The sequence below is a fragment of the Armigeres subalbatus genome, chromosome 2 (assembly GCF_024139115.2).
Source record: "Armigeres subalbatus isolate Guangzhou_Male chromosome 2, GZ_Asu_2, whole genome shotgun sequence".
NCBI classification, from domain to species: Eukaryota; Metazoa; Arthropoda; class Insecta; order Diptera; family Culicidae; genus Armigeres; species Armigeres subalbatus.
In genome coordinates this window covers 389309161-389332489 of record NC_085140.1, presented here as the reverse complement: position 1 = coordinate 389332489, position 23329 = coordinate 389309161, and the positions used below count along the sequence as shown (strand labels likewise).

The 23329-nt window shown below is 41.2% G+C and overlaps 1 protein-coding gene across 2 annotated transcripts in view; it reads left to right on the top strand.

Annotated features, from left to right (window-relative positions):
• Positions 1 to 18823: 18823 nt before the first annotated feature.
• The window catches only part of LOC134213192 (uncharacterized), a 221975-nt gene continuing 217469 nt past the window's right edge, over positions 18824 to 23329 (top strand). The window contains exon 1 of one of the 2 annotated variants that reach the window (XM_062691902.1): positions 18824 to 19113. The gene's annotated coding sequence lies outside the window, so the exon portion shown is untranslated. Of the gene's footprint in view, positions 19929 to 23329 lie in introns of both variants that reach the window. The other variant, XM_062691901.1, reaches the window with a different exon arrangement.

Here is a 23329-nt window from a genome sequence, read left to right as displayed (position 1 = left end):
ATATAGAAAACAAAGTCATGTTTCTTAGGGTGGTTCAAAAATTGATTTTGCTCTACACAGCTCATCTGATTCTGTCTCGTGTTCTTCGAAAATTTGAGCGGATCTGGATAAAAACTGATTTAGCACAAGCCGTTCCAAATTTGCATGGACATTAGTATGGGAAATTGAAATTTTAAATTATAATTATTACAAAGCTTCCCCATTGAGCACAAGTAAAAAGCAGACGTAAATAGTTGAAATAAATCCTCAAGATAAATATTTCACTCAACGCAAATCGCATCTTGGCTAATTGGCTTTTCTGAAACTAATCACGTAACTACTCACAGGCTACCAAGAGAGCAAGACCAAAGCAAGCGTTTTGCGGACCAAGGGGAAATATTTTTTTCGTTGTTTATGTTGAGGATCATCTTTCACCCATCAATCTTTTCTCTAGAATTAGCCTTGGAAGATAAACGAAAATCTTGCCTAGGTATTAGATGAAAATCCTTTTTCGTTTCATCATTTTTACCTGTCACACACTTTTCGCGAGAATTATTGCAGAATAGGGTAAAACGACCTATTATGGAGGGGTTAAGTGTCGCGTCAAAACAAAATTAATTTCAAAAATTCTTTAAAAATAAACTATTTATCTTTTTTTACATTGCAGTAGTTGAATAGGATGCTCGTTAACTCTAGTTTCGTAAATATTTCATCGATTCTGTTGAACTTCTGTTGTTTTGTTTTTATCACAATAAAAACAAACTACTGCAATAATAGGACGCAGTTGCCTATCGTTGCAATATTTTTTGATGGTCATTCCTATTGTTGCGGTATTGCTTGTATTTCTTATGGAAAGCAATACCACAATAATAGGACCTTAGCACTACCGCAATAATAGGCTCAAATGAAGCATTTTTTAATGAAAAATGTTGGTTTTTGACCATTTTGAACGGAATTTAGTCTAGTCTAGTCTAGTCTAGTCTACACATACTCAGCCAGTTCGTAAAAGAATCCTGGAAAGTGATAGATTCGACTACATCTATTACTTATTCAAATTTTGGCTTTCTCAGTCTGTTGAATTAAGAACGATTATTTGTATACGTTCCCGACGTTTCGGCCGATTGGTTTTGGCCTTTCTCAAGGGTCGTAAGGTCTATCGTCTATCGTTAGATGCGGTTTTCCACTTCAGTTGCTCGGAGAGTTTGCAACCATGCCTGCAATTTCGTAGTAATTATGTTTTAATCTAAAATGTTTTCACTGATACGACTGATACAACTGCAACGTCTATTTTTGAAAAATACTCGAAGTCGAGTCAAGTATGAGACACTGTAGACGACCACACAGTTGTGGTCGAAATACGTATCTGCAAAGATATCGAAATAATTGGTGGAATTAAATGGAGAATACTTAACTCGTCTTAGACGGTTGTTTTTAAAGTTTCAAAGTGGTTTCCCTTCTTTATTTTTGCCTTTCTCGTATACTAAGTATACGGTAAAGGCTATATGATCGCTCCAAAAACAAACTTTTTATAGAAGGCCCGGAGACCCATAGTGTTATATACCAATCGACTCAGTTCGACGAATTGAGGTGATGTCTGTGTGTGTGTGTGTGTGTGTGTGTGTGTGTGTGTGTGTGTGTGTGTGTGTGTGTGTGTGTGCGCAAAACTACTAAAAAAAATGTCACTCATTTTTCGGGCACTTACCCTCAACCGATTTGCTCGCAACAAGTTGCATTCGACGCAGCATCTTGTCCCATTGTTTCCTATTTGAAATTGGCCAGATCGGACTATGGGATCGAAAGTTATGGCCAAAATACAAATTCATACGAAAAAATCGCGTAAAAAATGTCACTCATTTTTCGGGCACTTATCCTCAACCGATTTGCTCGCAACAAGTTGCTTTCGACGCAGAATCCTGTCCCATTGTTTCCTATTTGAAATTGGCCAGATCGGACTATGGGATCAGAAGTTATGGCCAAAATACAAATTCATACGAAAAAATCGCGTAAAAAATGTCACTCATTTTTCGGGCACATATCCTCAATCGATTTGCTTGCAACAAGTTGCATTCGACGCAGAATCCTGTCCCATTGTTTCCTATTTGAAATTGGCCAGATCGGACTATGGGATCAGAAGTTATGGCCAAAATACAAATTCATACGAAAAAATCGCGTAAAAAATGTCACTCATTTTTCGGGCACTTATCCACAACCGATTTGCTCGCAACAAGTTGCATTCGACGCAGAATCCTGTCCCATTGTTTCCTATTTGAAATTGGCCAGATCGGACTATGGGATCGAAAGTTATGGTCAAAATACAAATTCATACGAACAAATCGCGTGAAAAATTTCACTCATTTTCGGGCACTTTTCCTCAACCGATTTGCTCGCAACAGGTTGCATTCGACGCAGAATCCTGTCCCATTGTTTCCTATTTGAAATTGGCCAGATCGGACTATGGGATCAGAAGTTATGGTCAAAATACAAATTCATACGAAAAAATCGCGTAAAAAATGTCACTCATTTTTCGGGCACTTACCCTCAACCGATTTGCTCGCAACAAGTTGCATTCGACGCAGAATCCTGTCCCATTGTTTCCTATTTGAATTTGGCCAGATCGGACTATGGGATCAGAAGTTATGGTCAAAATACAAATTCATACGAAAAAATCGCGTAAAAAATGTCACTCATTTTTCGGGCACTTACCCTCAACCGATTTGCTCGCAACAAGTTGCATTCGACGCAGAATCCTGTCCCATTGTTTCCTATTTGAATTTGGCCAGATCGGACTATGGGATCGAAAGTTATGGCCAAAATACAAATTCATACGAAAAAATCGCGTACAAAATGTCACTCATTTTTCGGGCACATATCCTTAACCGATTTGCTCACAACAAGTTGCATTCGACGCAGAATGTTTCATATTTTCTTATTGAAAATTGGCCAGATCGGACTATGGGCTTAGATGTTATGGTCAAATTACTATTTATTGTGAAAAAGAGTTCGAAAAAGTCTAGCTCACTTTTTTAGCACTTAGACTTCATCTATTGACGCTCGCAACAGATTGCATTCGACGCAGAATCTTGTCCCATTGTTTTCTATTGAAAATTGGCTAGATCGGACTATGGGATCGGAAATTATGGCTGAAACACCATTTTTGCCTTTTTCTACGAAAAGGCTGTATGTTCGCTCCAAAACCAAACTTTCACAGAAGGCCTGGAGACTCATAGTGCTATATACGTATAAGCTCGATGAACTGCGATGATGTCTCTGTGTGTGTGTGTGCGCGCACCAAAAGTGCGAAAAGTTTAGCTCACTTTTTTGGAACTTATCCTCAACCGATTTAACCGAGATAGTAGAATATATAGATGAGCGAAAGCATGGCTGAGTCGATTTTTCTGCCCGTGCACACGCACATATGACGTCACAGCCCTTAACGTTTCCATTGAAATCGTGACGTCATGCTCGTTTGGAGACACGTTTGACAGTTCGTTTGGAGACAGAGGATTTATCTTCACTCATCTATATATTCCACTATCCATAATTCCAACAAGTTTCATTCGACGTGGAATCCTGTCGTATTGTTTTCTATTGAAAATTTGGACCATGGGCACAGAAATTATGGCCAAAATATACTATGTGTTATAAAAAAGCGAGTAAAAAAGTCTAGCTGACTTTTAATGGACTTACCCTCAACCGTTTTACTCACAACAAATTGCATTAGATGCGGAATCCTGTTCTATTTAGAAAGTTGGCCAGATTGGACTATTACCTTTGAAATTATGGCCAAAATACTTTTTGCCTTTCTTGTGCAACAAAGTTGTACCGAAAGGCTATAATTTCTTTCCGAAAACGAACTATCGGATGCTTCCACACTGATACACTTCCCTTCCTCTTCATACGGGAGTTTGGTAGAAAGACGGTCATGAGATTTATATCATAACAAATATTGCCCTCCGCTCGCTTGATGGGAATGACATTTTCGTTTTCTTTTTGTGTAGTCGGAGCTTCAGTTCAATTTACATCCAAAAGTGATATCCTTAAAATATATGACTGGGTAAAATAAAACAGGGTATGTACGTCAAAAGATTGAAAAGGAAACAAAAATGTCGAAATTCTTATTAGCATATTGTAGATCAAGCTGAAAACCGAACCGAGGTTTCGCGACAATCGCATTTTCTCGCATTTCCGGATGTTGCAACTGCATCGCGAGTAGTGCGCAACTGTGCCATAGTCGGGCACCACTCGCGATGCAGTCGCGACATCCGGGAATGGGACAAAATATGATTTTCGGTTTTCAACTGGATCTACAATATCTTTGCCATAAATAATCTGATTTTCATAGAACGGACAAAGAAATTTGTCTGTTTTTACTCCTAGCTACTAGCTCATCTATTTTCAAGCACATACATTTTACAAAGGTCGAGAAAGGCACCATCACCGCTAGGTGGATTAATCTGGGTTTTTTCTTGGAGGAAGACCGTCTGCTACCGGGTTATCTTCCATTCCAAATCAGAGTCCCGTGTCTTCATCGTAGCTGGTGTAAACGTAACTAGACGTTGGACCGTTTCTCTGTTGCCACTACAAGGTTGAAATTTCACTTTGAATATTTCAATTGGGTTTTCTGCGAGAATCGAATAAAAAAACCCAGATTAATCCACCTAGCGGTGATGGTGCCTTTCTCGTTTTTTTTTTCGAGTGAGTAATTTCTACGCACTTTTGGTATGAAAAAAAAAAGTATTTTGACTATAACTTCTGAGCCCATAGTCCGATCCGGCCAATTCTCAATAGGAAACAATGTGATAGGATTCTGCGTCGAATGCAACTTGTTGCGAGCAAATCGGTTGAGGATAAGTGCCCGAAAAATGAGTGACATTTTTTACGCGATTTTTTCGTATGAATTTGTATTTTGGCCATAACTTTCGATCCCATAGTCCGATCTGGCCCATTTCAAATAGGAAACAATGGGACAGGATTTTGCGTCGAATGCAACTTATTTCGAGCAAATCGGTTAAGGATAAGTGCCCGAAAAATGAGTGACATTTTTTACGCGATTTTTTCGTATGTATTTGTATTTTGCCCATAACTTTCGATTCCATAGTCCAATCTGGCCAATTTCAAATAGAAAACAATGGGACAGGATTCTGCGTCGAATGCAACTTGTTGCGAGCAAATCGGTTAAGGGTAAGTGCCCGAAAAATGAGTGACATTTTTTTACTCAGTTTTTCAATAAAAGAGAGGTATTTTGGCCATAATTTTCGAGCCCATAGCCCGATCTAACCAATTTCCAATAGGAAACAATGGTAGAGTATCCTGCGTCGAATGCAATTTGTTGCGAGTAAATCGGTTAAGGATAAGTACCTGAAAAATGAGTGACATTTTTTTTGGGTGGGTGCGCACAGACACACACATACACACACACACACACACACACACACACATACACACAGACATCATCTCAATTCGTCGAGCTGAGTCGATCGGTATATAACACTATGGGTCTCCGAGCCTTCTATTAAAAGTTTGGTTTTGGAGTGAAATTATAGCCTTTACGTATACTTAGTATACGAGAAAGGCAAAAAGGTAGTTTGGCCTTAACTTCCGAACCCATAGTCCGACCTGGTCAATTTTCAATAGGAAACAATGGGAAAGGATTCTGCGTCGAATGCAATTTGTTGCGAGCAAATTGGTTGTGGATAAGTACCCGAAAAATGAGTGACATTTTTTACGTATAAATTTGTATTTTGGCCATAGCTTCCGATCCCATAGTCCGACCTGGCCAATTTTCAATAGGAAACAATGGGAAAGGATTCTGCGTCGAATGCAATTTGTTGCAAGCAAATCGGTTGAGGATAAGTGCCCGAAAAATGAGTGACATTTTTTACGCGATTTTTACGTATAAATTTGTATTTTGGCCATAACTTCCGAACCCATAGTCCGACCTGGCCAATTTTCAATACGAAACAATGGGAAAGGATTCTGCGTCGAATGCAATTTGTTGCAGGCAAATCGGTTGAGGATAAGTGCCCGAAAAATGAGTGACATTTTTTACGCGACTTTTACGTATAAATTTGTATTTTGGCCATAACTTCCGATCCCATAGTCCGACCTTGCCAATTTTCAATAGGAAACAATGGGAAAGGATTCTGCGTCGAATGCAATTTGTTGCGAGCAAATCGGTTGAGGATAAAGCCCGAAAAATGAGTGACATTTTTTACGCGACTTTTACGTATAAATTTGTATTTTGGCCATAACTTCCGATCCGATAGTCCGACCTTGCCAATTTTCAATAGAAAACAGGTGGAAAGGATTCGGCGTCGAATTCAATTTGTTGCGAGCAAATCGGTTGAGGATAAAGCCCGAAAAATGAGTGACATTTTTTACGCGACTTTTACGTATAAATTTGTATTTTGGCCATAACTTCCGATCCCAGTCCGACCTTGCCAATTTTCAATAGGAAACAATGGGAAAGGATTCTGCGTCGAATGCAATTTGTTGCGAGCAAATCGGTTGAGGATAAGTGCCCGAAAAAAGAGTGACATTTTTAACGCGTTTTTACGTATAAATTTGTATTTTGGCCATAACTTCCGAACCCATAGTCCGACCTGTCCAATTTTCAATACGAAACAATGGGAAAGGATTCTGCGTCGAATGCAATTTGTTGCAGGCAAATCGGTTGAGGACAAGTGCCCGAAAAATGAGTGACATTTTTTACGCGACTTTTACGTATAAATTTGACCCTTTTTACATGGAAACAAATTCTACAATCAACGAAGGAGCAGGCGGTGCGAATGTTTTCGCAAAGAGTGGGAGGCTGCAGCGATCTCCAGTGATGGCGCAGGCAGCAGTAGCAAGTACCAGCAGTATGGCCAAGGCTGCTGAGAACCAGGCAGGCCAACAGGAGCTAGGATCCGGAAATAGGGTGTCCACCCCAAAATCGGAAAGAAGTGCTATTCAGGAGGATCTACAATTTGGGAGGTCCAACCTGATGGAGGTGCAGAAGCGAGTCAACGAACTCTATGACTTCGTGAAGGACAAGCACAATGTTCACACGAAGATCAAGCTTCTAGTGACGAGCATCAAGTCCGCCGTTAAATCTGCTGAGCACGAACAGAACGCGCTCAAAAGAAGAGCGGAAGCAGCTGAAAAAGCACTGAAAGATGCAGCGGAGCATACAACAGTCGAGGCACTGCAAACACCAATGAGCTCCCGAAATACTCGCACGGAGAAGCGATGCAGGGACTCTCCAGGAGAGCAGGAAATACCGAAGAAGCAGCGGAACGTGCAAGATAGTGCTAGCGTACTGAAGGAAGGCGTCAAGAACGGTGATTGGCAAACCGTGGAAAGTCAGCGAGAGAAGAGAAAGAAGCAGAAGGAGTTCGTGGAAAGAAGAAGGAGCAGAAGAAGAAAGAAAAACATCGCTCTTCTCGTGAGCGGGTCAAGGGGACGCCTTGATAGTCGAAGTGAGCGACAAGACGACATACGCAGCGATATTACGGAAGGTGAGAGAAGACCCGGTGCTCAAGGACTTGGGTGAAAAGTGGTGAGGACTAGGCGTACTCAGAAGGGGAATTGCTGTTCGAGCTGAAGAAGGATCCCACGGTCAAGAGCTCGGCCTTCCGGGAGCTCATTGCCAATTCCTTAGGTAGTGAAGGAAACGTAAGGGCTTTAACGCAGGAGGCCGTGGTCGAATGCAGAGACCTGGACGAGATCACCACGATAGACGAACTGAGGGATGCACTGATCTCACAATGCATGCTGGGCGAAGTTCAGATGACCATTCGGTTGAGGAAAGCGTACGGTGGTACACAAATAGCAGCGATACGACTACCGGTAGATGCCGCCAACAAAATGGTGGAGTTGGCCAAGGTGAAGGTCGGATGGTCTATGTGTCCGTTGAGACTCACCCCTCGAATCACCAAACAGATGGAGCGATGCTTCAAATGTATGGCATTTGGACACCAGGCGCGAAACTGCAGTGGCCCAGACAGATCCGGTCTTTGTAGGAAATGTGGTGGAAAAGGACACGTTGCTAGGGACTGCACGAAGCAACCAAGATGCCTGCTCTGCAAACCGGAGGATGGAAACGACCACATGACGGGTGGCTTCCAATGCCCTGCCTACAAGAAGGCGATGGCGGGCCGAGATTAATGGAGATCATCCAGTTGAATCTCAACCATTGCGACACCGCACAGCAGCTGTTGTGGCAGTCGACAACAGAAGTAATGTGTGACGTGGCAATTATTGCTGAGCCGTACCGGATTCCTTCTGATAACGGCAACTGGGTGGCGGATGCTACGGGGATTGCGGCTATCCATGTGATGGGCAGATTTCCTATCCAAGAGGTGGTAGACAGTTCAAGCGAGGGTTTCGTAATCGCCAAAATTAACGGGATCTTTGTGTAGCTGTTACGCACCCCAAGGTGGACTTTGGAGCAGTATAACCGGATGCTGGACTCACTCACGGAGAAGCTGATCGGCCGAAATCCAGTGATCATCGGAGGCGATTTCAATGCTTGGGCAGTGGATTGGGGAAGCAGACTGACTAACGCCAGAGGTTACAGTTTGCTGGAGGCGCTGGCTAAGCTGGAAGTAAGATTGTGCAACGAAGGTACCGTTAGTACATTCCGCAGAGATGGCAGGGTGTCCATCATCGATGTCACGTTCTGCAGTCCGTCGATGGCGAGGAACATGAACTGGAGAGTTTGTGAAGAATATACCCATAGCGATCACCAGGCGATCCGATATAGTGTTGGAACGCGAACGCCGACGGTACGACGGGAGACAAGGTCTAGTTGGCGAAGATGGAAGACAAAGGACTTCGATAAGGATCTTTATCGAAGCACTTCGAGTGAACAGCGACGCTACAAACCTTGACGCAGACCAACTGACGGAAACGCTAGCGAGGGCTTGCGATGCGACGATGCCGAGGAAATTGGAGCCAACGAATAGCCGACGGCCAAGTTACTGGTGGAACGAAAATCTTGCCAACCTTCGCGCTGCCTGTCTCAGAGCTAGGAGACACGTTCAGAGGGCACGGTCTGAAATGGTCAGAGAGGAGCGAAAGATAGTTTTCCGTGAAGCTAGAGCGGCTTTCAAACGGGCGATCCAAATCAGCAAGTCTAACTGCTTCAAGGAGTTGTGCCGGGAAGCTGACGCTGATCCTTGGGGTAACGCTTATCGAGTTGTGACAAAGAAGATCAGGGGTCCAGCGACGCCAGCCGAAATGTGTCCGGACAAGCTGAAGATCATCGTGGACGGTCTTTTCCCGCAGCATGGTTCTACGACTTGGCCGCGTACGCCGTACGAAGATGAAGACCGAGTAACCGCTGCAGGTATGCAAGTCACCAATGACGAGCTATTATCAGTGGCGAAAGGTTTGAAGTTGAAAAAAGCTCCGGGTCCGGATGGAATTCCAAATGTTGCTCTAAAATCCGCGATTTTGGCGTTCCCGGATCTGTTCAGGATGGTGCTGCAGAAGTGTTTAGTAGACGGTAATTTTCCGGACACGTGGAAGATCCAGAAACTGGTGCTGCTGCCGAAACCAGGAAAACCGCCGGGGAATCCAGCATCGTATAGGCCCATATGTCTGCTGGATACACTGGGGAAGCTTCTGGAAAGGGTTATCCTTAATAGGCTTACACAGTTCACGGAGGGTGAGACTGGCTTATCGGAAAAACAGTTCGGATTCCGTAAAGGCAGATCGACTGTGGATGCAATCAGGACAGTCATTGAAGATGCAGAGAGGGCGTCCAAGAAGAAGAGGAGCGGCAATCGGTTCTGCGCGGTAGTGACGATTGATGTTAAAACGCGTTCAATAGTGCCAGCTGGGAGGCCATCGCCGCAGCGCTGCATGGAATGCGAATCCCCGACTTCCTGTGTAAGATCCTTAGGAGCTACTTCCTGAACCGGATTCTGGTTTACGACACGAACTCGGGGCAGAAGTCGATCAGGGTTACGGCGGGCGTTCCACAAGGGTCCATACTAGGCCCGACGTTATGGAATGTGATGTACAACGGGGTGCTGATGCTGAAGTTGCCCAAAGGTGTAAAGATTTACGGATTCGCGGATGATGTCGTCCTAACGGTAACCGGTGAGTCACTGGAGGAGGTGGAAATGCTGGTGGCGGAAGCGTCCGACGCTGTAGAAACCTGGATGAATGGAGTCAAGCTGCAGCTGGCTCATCACAAAACGGAAGTGATGCTGGTCAGCAACTGCAAAGTAATCCAGCGGATGCAGATTACCATCGGAGGGCACGACATCCCGTCGGTGCGGACTCTGAGACATCTAGGTGTGATGATTGATGACCGGTTGAACTTCAACACCCACGTGGACTATTCCTGTGAAAAGGCGGCTCAAATGATCAGTGCGTTAGCAAGGATCATGCCGAACGTCGGCGGTCCGAAAGGCAGCAGTAGGCGTCTTATTGCGTCAGTATCATCCTCGATACTAAGGTACGGAGTTCCAGCCTGGGGAGCTGCGCTCAAGACGAAACGTAACCGGAGGAAGCTGAATAGCGTGTTTCGTCTAATGGCCATTCGAGTCGCGAGTGCGTACCGAACTATTTCGTCGGAGGCAGTTTGCGTTATCGCAGGGATGATTCCAGTCTGCATAACCCTAGCAGAGGACATCGAGTGCTACCAACGGAGGGATACCAGAAATGTGAGGAAGGCGGTGAGACTGGACTCTATGGTGAAGTGGCAGCAGGAGTGGGACAATGCGGATAATGGAAGGTGGACCCATCGGCTCATCCCCAATGTGTCGACGTGGGTGAACAGGGAGCATGGTGAGGTGAACTTTACACAGTTCCTGTCCGGACACGGCTGTTTCCGCCAATATTTGCACCGGTGTGGCCATGCGTCATCGCCATTCTGCCCGGCGTGTATCGACGTAGAGGAGACTCCAGAGCACGTGATATTCGACTGCCCGAGGTTTGCGGAGGCACGTAGGAGAATGCCTGCCATAAGGGCGGACAACATCGCAGAGCGAATGTGTCACGATGAAGGTACGTGGCATGCGGTAACCAGAGTCGTGACACAAATAATGTCAGAGCTGCAGCGTCGATGGAGAAGGGACCAGCAAGTAAACGTCGGTTTGGAGCAAAATCCAGCACAGTGAGCAGTGTTGGGTCTCGAGTCGTCGGGGCGCCAGCGAACCGGAAGTCTTCTGCCAACCGGAATCGTCGGACCGACCTTGGCACTCGAACCGTCAACCTGCTGAAGAAAGAAGAAAGAAGAAGAAAGTGCTTCGGGTATGTAGGGCACCGCCAGTGCGGACGTTATCCACCACCGGAACTGTCGGACCACCTCTGCAACCCGAAGACGAAGTCGGCGCAATGCGCGAAAGCGTCCCCTGCGATAGCCGCCGGTAGTCGGGGCACCATCAGTGCGGAAGTTTCCTTCACCGGAACTGGTGGACCACCCTCGACGCCGGGGAAGTCAGGAGGATTCGAGTGAGGAAGTTTGTGGCACAACCGCCGAGGGATCGAGACAACGTAGCAGTGGATCTCAGCAAGCCAGTCGGCGAACTAGCCTAAGCTAGGGGCCGGAATTTTAGAAGAAGTGCATGAGCACAGCCCCCCCCGAAGTAGTCGCAGCATCCAGTGGTCCCGGGGGGATCGAGGCAAGGAGGATAAGGGACCCGGTTTATCCGGGAGGCACATTTTTAGCAGGTCGGGAGGAGCCCATCCCTGTTCGCCTTCGAGCATAGTGTGTGTGCTCGAGGTGTCTGTCGCGCAGATTTTTGATGGCCTTTAACCCTTGTAAAAAAAAAAAAAAAAAACACACACACACACACACACACACACACACACACACACACACACACACACACACACACACACAGACATCACCTCAATTCGTCGAACTGAGTCGATTGGTATATAACACTATGGGTCTCCGGGCCTTCTATAAAAAGTTTGTTTTTGGAGCGATCATATAGCCTTTACCGTATACTTAGTATACGAGAAAGGCAAAAATTGACGGTAGAAAAAAAATGTTCGTCCACTTTCATACCGCGACCTACTTCGATCTTCATTTTGAACGGAATTTAGTCAAACAAAAAGTGTTCTAGTGGTAGATTCGAAGAGTTTTAGCGGATCCACAATTGTTTTGGATGCTATTATATCCAGAATGGACTATTTGAACACTACCCCAACCACAACGATAGGACGTTTTACCCTAATTACAAAATTGTATGGCCGCGCCGGGATTCGAACCCAGAATAGTAACAATAATAGCTGTGGGGATGCGATTACTCTAGCCACACCACCACGCTATCTGTATGAAAGCGTTAAGTTTTTTGTTCCACATAAGCTACTACCATTTGCATTTGAATCATTTGTTTGAGAAACTGCATAAGTCCATTTTACACAATTTTGAGAAAACAACAAAAAACAGTGTTTGAACAAATTGTCACCAAACCTTTCGATTTCTTCGTCACAGATCAATAGTTTTTGGCAAAACACAACACCCTGAGGTACTTCCAGTGCAAAAACTGTATGCAGTACCCCATAATTGCTCTTAAAAGTGCGTGGACATAAGTAGTTTCTCAAACAAACGAAAAAAAAAATGTCATGCTTTCCTGAACAAAAAAAAATTGTTTTCGTATTTTTTGCCAGAATATGTATTTTTGGACGAAGATTCAGAATATATAAAAATCTCATTTTGGCCAAAAATGTTACAAATGCAGTTTCTCAAACAAACGGTTCATTTATGATGTCATGGCGGCAATCGAAGTGAGCGAAAAATGGTTATGATTCCCAGGCTGCTTTTCTTTCCCGAAAAGCGATTTCTACATTGCCACCTGACACGAACTATGGCACGGACACATTCAGGCTACTTTGTTGCACTGCATGTTTCAGTGATGCCATCAGAGAAGATCAATAATCATGACCATGACTAAAGATTCGCAGACTGTATTAAAATCGATTACTAATTATTGGAGCGATTCATCAAGATACGGTTTGATTGAGTGAAAGATCTTGAGTATTACTTTTGGCTATGTAGTTTTTCTTTTCACATGCGCCTAATGGGGAAGCTCCATAATCAATACAATGATTTCCACACAAACTTAAACAGGCTTGCGCTAAATCGATTTTTATCCAAATCAGCTCAAATTTTCGGAGGATACTGAGAACATAAGACAGAATCAGATGAACGTTGTAAGCATATGCGGTATTTCGAAAAATTTCGTTTCAGGTGGTTCGAAACGAAATTCCGCGGAATTTTGCGGAATTTGAGCATGGCGAATACTGATTTCTTAATTTCGTTTCGTTTCGTAAAATTACAAAAATTTAGCTAGAAAAAACTAGCTTCTAACGAAATTTAACGGAATTCCGCGGAATTTCGAAACAAATTTAAACTAATCCATACTTTATATTATAGAAAAATTTTGACTGTGCCGCTGAACAAAATCGTTGAGTTGTTTTCAAAACTTTAGGTTATATAAATTTTTCTATTAACGCTTACTAACCCCATTCTTAGTCGACAAATCTATATATATAAAAATGAAATGGTCTGTGTTCGTATCCGCATAACTCAAAAACGGCTGGATGGATTTTCTTTGTTCCTTCAACAGATATGTTCGTTATCGTTTCCGACGGGTTTATATGCTATTTCTTCATGCGAAAATCACGAATTAGGTTGAGTAAATCGTGAAAAAGTAAAATCAACATTCGTATGGAAATTTCGCATGGGCAGTTCACAACGCGCATTTTCGCCTACTATGCAGGACAACGTCTGCCGGGTCGACTAGTACGTAAGTAGTTTTCTACTACAAAACGTCTTCAGTGTTTCCATGATTAAAATTTTGTGATATTTTTTACTATAGGCTAGATGTACCAGTTGTGGCTATAGCACCAGTTGTCGCACTAGTGCTTTATATGCCAAATGGCCGATCAAATCACCGCAAATCAAGTTCATATCGATAAAGCATATTCATATGATACGATAACACCTTTAATCTCTTCCAAAACAAGCAAAGCATAATTGTTAAAATTGATTTTGCTTAATTTTTGACATCCTTTGCACCAGTTGTCGCACTAGTGGTCCCTATTTGACCAGTCCCATAAGAAAACAATGGGATTTGCCAAATAAGGAACCAAAATTAAGAATAGTGCCACAACTGGTGCATGCATTCCTATTATGGATTAATTAATTTTGAGGCTAATAACAAATTTGATTGTGGTTTTCACAGCTGTTCTAAGGAGCAGCAGGAAGCAAAGCCTTTCCCTTGCTGTATAAAGTTCACCCACATGCCTTTTACTTATTTTTTAAAAATAGTTGTTCTTAAGTATGGCGACAATTGGTACACCCACCCTATTACTATTTGCACAATATGAATGCGGAATCGATCGTGTTGCTGCTGGTCATGGGACGCCAGCTAGTCCGGGAGAACGCGAAGTGATAAAAATCTACCTCGCGTAGCGGAAATTTGTTTAACCAGTGTGCAATCGATCGTGTTGATGCTGATCACGCCAGCTAGTGTGGGAGAACGCGAAGTGATAAAATTAATGTCTGCATCGAGGAGCACAACATTATTTAGTGCGGAATCGATCGTGTTGTAGAAGATTATTAAACGAAGCACATTGATCTTGCGTTGGATTGATTTGAAGCACAGTTTTCGTCTTCTTGTTTTCAAAATAACTTCGTTTACAATAAATATTTTGTAGGTTACCAAGGGGTTTCACATAAATTACCTTCTCAACTAACCAACGATTCCTTTTCCGTAGCGCACGAGGATGCAGAGCATACCTCGGTCGCTTAAAACAATGAGTGTTAAACTAATTTTCCTCTCCTAATACTAAATTGACTATAAGCACCGTTATTGACCAGCATCGTTATTGTTCATGAATTGGAAACTCCGAAGCAAGTATACAATAAGAATAACTTTTTTGTATCCCAAGAATATTATTTAATTGGTGAGCTGTGCATATTTGCTGTTCTCGGTCAATCATGCACGGGTAAAAATCTGTTGCCAGATTCATGACCAAAAAGTTATGAAATCATAAAACTGGTTGCTTCACTATATCATGACTACAATTCACTATATCATGACCTAAACAACAATTATTATAAATATTATTAGCCTTTTTCATGGACTAAGGTCATGATCGCCAAGGCGTTATCACAAAACTGATTTCATTTTCATAAATAAAATCTCATATCACTGAGTTGTAGAAACATAAATTTGTTCATGAAAACATGACTCAGAGTCATGAAAACATGACTTAGAGTCATGAAAACATGACTTAAAGTTATGAAAACGCGAGTAAAATATCTGAGCGTTACGCCAACTTGACAGCCGTATATTTGTTTTCTTTTCTGTCAAAGCGTTCCTTGCAAATGTCTACGACGGTGTTTTTCAAGTTGATTTTACAAAATGTTTCAGCTTTTGATATAATCACATCGGAATCGCGAGTGTTAAGTGTAATTTTGATAAGTTTCTTTTTCTTGTGTTGCTATATTTTGGCTAAGAAGTAAACAAAATGAAGTCCGAAATTTAGCACTAATTCATCGACACAGTTGCCGTACTCGTTTTTTGGGCATTCAGTGTTATTTTGTCCAATTCCCACACAACGCTTTGCCAATTGCGCTTAGCTGGCGGCTCATTATTGCAACCGTACTCCGGGACCGTGGTAGCTCTCGATTCCGTGCTATGGGGTCCATTTCTGAATGGTGCTTTTGCCGAAATAACCCTTGTACTGTAAGTAGATAATATTGTTTTGTAAAGCCTACTTGCTGTAGGAGGAAAAAAGGTTTCATATAAATAATTTACATATTTCATACAAAGTGCTAACGAAAAATAGGGAGGATGGTGTATGATTAAGATGTTTGTCGTCAGACATTATTATGCAAGAGAAAAAAAATAAGAATCCAAAAAAATCCAATAATCCCAGATGGTTTACTAGTTACCATGCCAGGAAGGTTATATGCTGGACCTGTTGAATGTTCTTATTGCGGACATAAGACGATACCCGGACAATATAGACTAAGTGGAATCTGAAATGCGGGACGGATTTCGGTGTTGTTTTTTTTTGTTTATTTTTTTCACCCTGGAACCATAAATGACAGCTACCAGATTCATGAATTATGATTCTGTTTTCATGACTATAGTTCATGATTTTAGCATGCATGCGTCATGATATCATGACTCAAATTTCCACTTTTTGTCAACAAATATCGAAAACGTAACGCCATGCTTGTGATACGCCAAAATAAGTCATGATTTCATGACCTTTTTTCATGGTGTATTTTCATAACATAAAAACACACACTTTTCCTAAAATCATGACTCATTTTGCCACTTTTGGGCTCCGGATTTTTACCCGTGTGATTAGCAACCACGATGTGTACAGTTAAGAAACGGTATTAAGCTCTTCTTCTACTATTTGCACAATATGTGAGGAATATTGCAGATTTGTGAGCACTTCTAGATCTTCGCATGGAATTTGCAAAAAAATCCAGAACGGGTTGAAAAATTATTAAAATTGCCGAAAATTATTTACTTATGATTGCTTTCAGCACGTACTGACCATAAAAGCTGTTCTCATCTGCCAAGGATACACACACAATAGCTCAGTTTGTCGAGCTGATTGTATATAAGACTATCGGTCTGTGAAATTCAATACATATCTTTGTGCATTTTAGAAAGGTGCACAGGATTCTTCTAGTGAGCAAATGTATGCTATATATGTAGACGAGGAATAAGAAGGAATGAATAATATCAATAGTATTATAAATTCTATATCTGCGTATACGCCTGGCAGATGTGGATACATAGTTAAGTATCCCACTAAATAAAAAATAAATCTAAGCATTCGTTTTCAAATTTTGACTAAGTCAATACTGTAAAACCACGCTGACAAGACAATATGAAGTATGCTTCAGCATAATTACATAATTCTTAAGTGAACTAAGGTTTTAAACGAAATTTGAATCCGTAAATGAAAAATCCCACAATTTCTTTATTTATGTATACTTACTGATATAAAACTGATATAAAATTGATAAGATTCAGGAGCACACGCTCCAGGATGAATTTCTTTGAAAGCGGCACAATTGGTGGGGTATTTCCTTATTGCCAATGGTATATGCAGCGAGAATGTGGCGATTTATCACAGATTTGCCTCTTCAGTTATTATAACTCTTTTGGTCGCAAAACAGTTATTCAACTTCGAAAAAACGAAATCAGAATTGCGTACATAATGTAAAACCAATTCAATAAAAATTCCGCGAAAAAAAAAAATTTTCGTTTCGTTTTTTCATTTCGAATTAAATGAACCTTGGTTTCGTATCGTTTCGAAGTCTCGAAAGAAATCTATATTTCGTTTCGCTTCGATCCGAATCAACATAGACATTTTAAATTTCGTTTCGTTTCGTTTCGTTAAGAAAAAGTGTGTTATCGCATACCTTTAGAACGTTGTGATGCAAAATCGATTTTTTGAACCATCCTAAAAATGCATAGCATAAATTCATTCTCAACTATCGGTAATGCTTTTCTCTGGCTCGTATCAACTAGGTAATCTTAAAACTACACCTCCCAGGGCCAATTTAAATTTCCGATTAAGCTCATGAAAAATCTCTTCCCTTCCTATATAAACAGCACCAGCCAGACATCTCATTAGCAATTAACAACGATCATCATGATTTAATTAATTTCAACCGAACATTATTGCCCTCTCATCTCATGCAACGAGGGTAGGTCGGTTCTCGGCAGGAATTGTCCGGATGGCAATCTTCACCAAGCGCAGCACGAGACTACCCCGGGGAAAAGAAAAACCTTCCTCATCGCACTAATTCTTCCACACCGAGGAAACGAGCTACGTGTGCTTCCTTGGTCCGTCCGTCCGCATCTCGCAAATCGCGTGCTCGTTTTGTCCGGGAAACCATCCGCCTTTCCCAGAGTCAGTCGCTCGTAGGTATTTGTGTCATCAAAATTGCGCCCTGTTGTTGTTGTCAGCAAACGACTGCTGCTGCCCTGCGTCTGTAACCTATACTGCGGTGTATTTGCTTGCTGGGCTCTTTCTTATTCCAAATAGCAACCCGGAACGGGAGCTAAGTACCTAATCCAGCATCAGTGGCATATTTTTGACACCGCAACGGAACGCACAACAGCTCGAGCGTTAGCCCCGCGCATTCGGTGGCTACTCGAGAGCAGAAGAATAACAGTATGGTAAATCGGTGTTATTATTTTACAACATTACTATTCCAATGCAAACCATATAATGTAAGTTTAAAGCATTCAATGCAAAGAGTGGTTGGTTATTTTACCTTAATAAAGCATTAAGTCTTGTAAAGGGTTAATGAAGTTTGGCATAGCCTTTGACGATTCTAGTGAAATATGCAGTGAATTGAGTGTCCTAGTGGGATAATTAAATAACAAAGAAGAAGATAATTTTTTGGATATCAACTATTTCGTTTTTCACATCTTCTCACTGAACTCTTCATTTGTGTATGATTATCAAAATTGTTTAAAATTGATTAGTTTTGTTTGTTCAAGTTGTTTTTTTTTGTGTAACAAGAAAATGAGCAAAATTATACCGAAGCACTCCACAGGATAAATCTCACAACATCTTCTCTGAGCATTTCTCCTCTCTGTTTTGTAGCAGTGGGAAGATGTAGCCAAGAAAACGGCAATAACATTGCCGGGCTTTTCCGCTTCGGAAAATTTTGGCGCTAGTGTCCTCCGCAGCAGCCCACACTCTCCAGAGTTGTGCAAGCACATGGATACAGTCAAGTGCAATGAGAGAGCGCGAGAAGATTGGTCCAATGTTGATGGAGCACTCGCATTTCGGGCACCCGTTCGAGGCCGACCAGTCTTCTAGCGTCTTTCGGTCACGACGCCAATGTGTCTCGGTTTCCTCTGCGGAACGGTCCCCAAAAGATATTACAGCCTGTGTGAGTGGCAGGATCAGGAGTGTGACGATGGGTTGTGGGGGCAGTGCGATTATGAAATGAGCCGAATCATTTGCAGCAAAGCATAAACGATTCATACTGCAGTGACTTTCGCGCGATGGGAACGGGAAGTGATTACTACTGATTCCGGTGTGTAATGCTGTGATTGTTGCCAGACTCAACAACTTGGATGCTGCATACTGGAAGAGAATGTGTCTAATGAAACGTCAAAGTGGTGTGTGGTAAGCTTTCAAGATAAAGAAAGAGAAAAATCAATCACAGGGCGTTGTATTACCACGAAACAAACCCATGGACGGGGTTTAGTGGGTGATGCAAGAAAAATATTATGAGAATAAAATGAGCTGGTGGTGTCCTGCGATGTACTTTTGTACCCAAAAATTTAAGGATTATGCAGTACATCTTTAAAATTCAGTGGATTTGTGCAGGCTTTCACAGCTTCAGAAAAGTTGAGTGAGAGAGTGAGACCGCCGTCTGCACAAGGGGAGAAAAAATCATCCCTCGTGTTCTACATTGTTATTGATATGGTATAAGTGCAGAAATCCCGATTTCTTATATGGCTCACAGTATTATGTTGCACGGTTGATGAAACTAATAACATATGAGTGCTCCCAATCAAGACATTGGATCTTATGTCAGAGTCACGGTTCAAGTGTCGGTGAAAGATATTGATTGCTCCTCTGCAGCTTGAGGCGGTCTAAATACCCCTCGACGATGGTGTAATTTGGTGTTAGATGTGTCTCCATGTGCTGTATTGGCAATATAAATAAGATAAAATCGTGAAAAATCACATCTCGATAACGACGGCAGCCACAATGATAGAAGTATCCTGTGTGATTGAGTGATATTAGTTGCCATCCGAGTGGAGAACTCAACAAAAGTGTGGAATTACAGCGCATTAGTAACGGATTATATCCCAAACAAGAATCGAAACAATCTATTATAGGATTACCGGGCAGAGTCGATTGATGGCATTTCCATTGGACGCTTTGAAATCGACGCACTATATCAAAGGAGGGTTGTCACATTTCGAAGAAAGGTATGTTTATTGATGTCTGATTTCTTCTTCAACAACAACGATTAAATTGTCTAAACCTACAGTTTAAAGACAGATTCAGGCTTAGCATTATTAAGCATTTAGATCCACCTAGGAAGACATAATAAAATCAAATGGTGAACAATGTTTTTTATGTTATTAATATTTACTTCTATTTCTCAAAATTTGGTCATAATTTGACATATTTGTTAATATCATCAGCGTCATTTATTGGACTCTCAACTCACGTAAATGTATTTGGATTTGCGATATCAATCTATATATATAAAAATGAAATGGTCTGTGTTCGTATCCGCATAACTCGAAAACGGCTGGATGGATTTTATTATTCTTTCAGCAGTTACATACGTTATAGTTTCCGACGGGTTTATATAATATTTCCTAATGTAAAAATCACGAATAAGGTCGAGTAAACCGTGAAAAGCTAGAATTTAGATTTGTATGCAAACTTCTCATGGGCAGTTCACAACGCACATTTTCGCCTACTACGCAGGACAACGTCTGCCGGGTCAACTAGTCATAATATAAAAATAATTAGCTCCATAATAAAATGTTTTCATAAATTTTAAAATCCAAAATCCATCTTGGCTCGATAATTTGTAATAATTTGGCATTAATATGCAAGTGTTTTGCACTCATTGTAGGTTTTTTTTCTATATCAGGATAAGCCATGAAATACGTCATGTAAAAATTGGCGACCCTACTCCCCTATATACTTTATAGCTGATTCTTCTATTCAATATCTATATTTTTCTTACATTTTAACCTGCCGTAACCCTATTTAAATAACCTAAAAGAATGTATGAAAATCTAAAATGTCCTCGATTGAATAATATATATTTTGATTTACTGATGTGCAATAAACTGCGAATCGACGCTTTTCCTGTGGGGGATCAATCAAGAAAATCATTCAACAAACTCATGGCGCCTGGTATTTATTACGAAAACGCGCGTCTCTCATCTGATTCTCTCTTTTTGGTATGGACAGTGCGTAAAGGGAGGCGCTTGGTACATTATGGTCTATACCGCGAAGGACAAGACGCCTTCACGATACAACCATAATGTACCAAGCGCCTCCACGCACTGTCCGTACCAAAACGAGAGAATCAGATGTGTGATATGATTTTTGAATGTCCTTATGAATGCCAGTCATCATGAGTTTTTGAATGATATTTTTAACGGAAACGTAAAACCTGTGTTGAACACCCAACGGCTGCAGCTGGTCGTCAATAGATGCCTACAGTACATAACTCGGGCCAGGTGGCCTCACAATTGGGTCTCAAACAACGAGATCCATCGTCGTTGTCACCAGAGGCCGTTAGAAACAGAAATTCAGGATCGGAAGAGGAGCTGGGTTGGCCACACCTTACATAGATGCGGAATGCAAACAAGCATTAGACTGGAACCCTGCGGTACCTCGAAACAGAGGCAGATCCGGAAGCTCATGGTGGCGCAGCCTCAATAAAGAAATAAAAAGAAGACGACCGAAATCTAATCTGACAACAAGTTAAAGCGATAGTTAGACAGCGCTCAGGATGGAGATCTTTCAATTCGGCCCTTTGAACCACTCTAGGGGTGAACAGGGTCCATTTTAGCCCGAGGCTGGCTTATCTCTTAAGAATATGGCTTATTCGTATTCGATCAATACTATAATAAATATTACCGTTACAGATTGTAACTCGAAAACGACAAAAAATCATGTGGGAGTGATATGCGATCATAGGCAGCATAAGTTTAAGTTAAGTGACACAAATTGCCAAGTGAAGTTTGGCGTACGCCTACTAACGGTTTCTATTCTGACATTCATTCATTTTAACACACGCTTGCAGGAGCTTTTCAAACAGCATGCTTTTTTTATCTTCTACCCAAGTGGGTAAACAATTGGACTTGACAATTGTTGCAGTATTATTCAAAGCTAAGCTTTTTTCCACATCTCAATATTTCATATGAATATGGGAGAGTTATGTTTGCGATGGCGGAACAGAATGAAATACTTTCGTAACAATACAATAGGTTTATTTTTTAAAAGGAAGATGGTAATATTCGATGTTTGAAGACTCAATTTTACCAAAGAAACAATCCCAAGTAATTATTAGCACTATATTACGACAAACCGCCATATAGGGCCACTATATGGCTATTTCAAAACTTATAAGCATTAAAGTAGCACTCTATGGTCGATTTGGCGAAATATAGTGCTTATTGGTTACTTGGGGTATTTCAGCGATTTTTAACTTCAACATACATATATTCAATTGTTCCAGAAACTACTCCATCCTTACGAAATGCACTATGGTTCAGGATACAGTTTTATGAGTAAAGATCCATTTTACTCCAAAACTTCAAACTATATTTTTTAGAAAAAAAAGGTTGATCTATACAATTATTTGGAATAGTACGGCCATCATCATGATGCTATCCAAGAATAGGGTAGCCCATCATGTAAACAAATACATTTTTTATTCTACGGAATACTGACACGTAATGTTTCACAAAGTAGCAGCGCAGCTTATTCCAATAACTTTTGCTTAAACACTTTCTGTAGCTCTTTTCTTGGCTGATTTAGAGCGACTTTACCTACTTGGGTTAAGGTGTCCCTAAAAATAGTATTTTAGATCTTTTTAGAGCTCAAATAATTTTTCTCAGTATTTTAGATCTACTTTTTTTTAATTTTCGATTTTTCGGAAAAGTCGTCTCCGGTTGACTTTTAGTTGAAAAAATGCAATTATTGATGTGTAAGTATGCATAACATGTTTTGCCGATCAAAATTATAATCGTTTTTCTGTAAAAATTCGTTTTTTCAGGTTAATATCTCCGATTGGGGCAAAAAAAATATGTTCACAAGACATTTGAAAAAGCAACTCATACTCTTTATTATGTCAAAAAATTGGAAATATGATTTTTTTTATCTCAAATTTTATCAATTTTACTAATGTCATATTTTTTTTCAAATAAATTGATATAACTCGACAGCGGAAAAATATACAGAAGATGTTCTTACAGCAAAACATCAGAAATTGACACTCGTGAAAAATAGAAAAGAACAGGCCAGAACAAGCCTCACAGAACCCAAATTAAAAAGTACTCGCGTTTTGAAACTTTGCTGCATCGGCATGGGATAATAAAAATGACAGTTTTGCGTTGCTCCCGTATTGAGTGGTGTTCCCTTCAAAACGCGAGTACTTTCAAACTTGGATTCCGTGAGGATTGTCCTTAAATCAGTGAGCTTAAGCGCAACAGAAAAAGTTTATATTTTTACTGTCGCTCTTAAGCTGTTTACTTTTTACAAAGTTTATTGGAATAAGCTGCGCTACAATTTTATGTCAATACTAGCAAACCCGACGAACTTCGTTTCGCCTAAAATTGCTCTATTCTCTGATTAG